Source organism: Microtus pennsylvanicus, chromosome X (assembly GCF_037038515.1).
Source record: "Microtus pennsylvanicus isolate mMicPen1 chromosome X, mMicPen1.hap1, whole genome shotgun sequence".
Lineage (NCBI taxonomy): Eukaryota > Metazoa > Chordata > Mammalia > Rodentia > Cricetidae > Microtus > Microtus pennsylvanicus.
This window is the reverse complement of record NC_134601.1, coordinates 36,983,319-36,985,623: the sequence shown is the minus strand read 5'-3', so window position 1 is coordinate 36,985,623 and position 2,305 is coordinate 36,983,319. Positions and strand designations below refer to the sequence as shown.

Sequence of the window (2,305 nt, the reverse complement as noted above, 5' to 3'; positions counted from 1 at the left end):
AAAGGAAGCTAGTGGTTTCTAAGGAGGAGAAGAGTTGGAGGAAAATAAAAAATTGGAGCTCATGGAGGAAGGGGTTCCTTTTAGGGCAATGGTTCTCAACCTGTGGGTTGCAACCACTTGCATACCAGATATCCTGTATATCCGACATTTACATTACATTAACAGTAGCAAGATCCATTAACAGTAGCAAATTTACAGTTACAGTTATGAAGTAGCCATGAAGTAATTTTATGTTTAGGGTCACTACAACATGAGGAACTGTATTGAAGGGTCACATCATTAGGAAGTTTGAGAACCACTGCTCAAGGGTTTGAGGGAAAAGATCTAAAAATAGATTGTGTTTGTTGCACAATGAATTGGCTAAAAACTATTGAGTTATACCCTTAAAAAGTGAACTGTATGGTATAAAAGTTAAATCTCAGTAAAACTGTTGCTGCAAGAGAGCGGGGGAGGGAGAGAAAAAGGAAGACAGAGTGTGAATGAGGGATAGGGGAGCTTAGGCACAAGGCAAACAATACTAATGAGACCACAGCATGACTGCAGAAAACAAGTAGTAGATCTGAAATCACAAGATGTTTCTGAACTCATAGAACTCAAAAGGTCCCTTGAAGATAAATAATCTATTTCTTGATCAGTGTGAACCCCTGTTTGGCAGATATTGAGAAAAAAATGCAATTCAGTTTACCAAAATTAAGAGTTAAGATAAATGTTACAAGATTATTTTAAATTAAACTGGAAGCAGTATTCTGGTAGCAAAAGATGACATGTTTTTTCTTTAATATTTTTAGAACAGTTTGAGTCACCATATGACAAGCAATTCAAAGATTTAAATCATAGACCATTTTTAAATGTAACTTGCAGTTATAAAGTTAATTGGATATTTGTCTAAATATCGGAGGGGTTCTATTACAAATGTCATAGAAGGCTTACCTACAAGAATTTTTGCTGGCACCGGGCAACATCTCTTGGTAGCATTTTTCGTTCAACTAGTGGACAAAGGCAAAGAAACAGGTATAAAAATCAATCCTTTTTCACAACCTAGAACCCATTGTTCATATGAGTTTTGATACATATAAAAAGGAACATGATACTTAAACAAGAGGAAAGAAACATCTCTGGGTTATTTCAACATCAAATATGTGCTGGCTGGGTTGTTTACCAATGTCATCCGATTACCTGGTAGAAGGGTACAAGCAGACAGGAAAGCTGTCTTCCCACTAGAGCACCCCATTCATATACTGAACAGGCAAAATGACTTCCAGGTAGAGGACAAGATCCCATAGGTTTTTAACTAAGCCTAACAAAGTGCCACAAACATTTGTGTTTATGTAGACAGAAGGGTGTACATGTGGGTGTGCTTCTGTGGGTGGAAGGCCAGCTGTCATCCTGTGTCCTTGTCCACCCATAATTTTTTGAGATAAGATCTCTCACTGTTAACCAAGGCTTTCTCATTAGACTAGACTGGATAGTCAGCAAATCCTAGGGTTCTACTTGTCTTTCTAGCACCAAGATTACACATGGGTGCCTCTGTGGCCAGTTTTTTAAATATATATTTTTTTTTAGTATTTTGAGATTATACTAATGTGCTGTCTAGTTTTATGTCAACATGACACAAGAAGGAGTCATAATCTCAGTTGAGAAAATGCCTCCAGAAGGCCAGACTGTAGATAAGCTTATAGGGTATTAATTAGTGATTGATGAGGGAGGGCCCAGCCCATTGTGGATGTGGATACTCCTGGGCTATTGGTTCTCGGTTCTATATGAAAGTAGGCTGAGCAAGTCATGGGGAGTAAACCAGTAAGCAGCACCCCTCTTGGCCTCTGCACCAGCTCCTGTGTACTGGTCTTGTGTGAGCTCCCGCTCTGATTCCCTTCAGTGATGAACAGCAATGTGAAACATAACCGAGATAAACCCTTTCTTCCCCATGGTTTTTCATCACAGCGATAGTAACTAAGACAAACATTTTAATCCTCAAACCTTTCCTATGTCTCCCCTCTCCTTGCTGCCTCTCAAATTCATGCTCATTATTGTTGTATGCATGCCTTCATGTGTGTGTGTGTGTATGTGGAAGTGTGTGCTTATATTTTGAGACATGTCTCTTTGTGCAGTCTGGCTGGCTTTGTGCAACACGCTACGCTTGACTCATAGAGATCCTCCTGACTCTGCCTCTTCAAAGTTGGGATTATAGTCATGTAACCATCAAGCCCCACATATATGCCTAAATATATAAATAAAATATGTTTGGTCTGGATAATGTTACTTGCATGTATGCTTTCAGGGCTGACCATATAGTATTAGAAAATCC

At 39.0% G+C, this 2,305-nt stretch overlaps 1 non-coding gene across 1 annotated transcript; it reads left to right on the top strand.

Annotated features, from left to right (window-relative positions):
- The first annotated feature begins 960 nt into the window (after positions 1 to 960).
- LOC142841893 (small nucleolar RNA SNORA40) lies at positions 961 to 1,087 on the top strand. Its single transcript, XR_012909135.1, has one exon. It is a non-coding gene; the product is annotated as a small nucleolar RNA SNORA40 (small nucleolar RNA).
- The last annotated feature ends 1,218 nt before the right edge of the window (positions 1,088 to 2,305 follow it).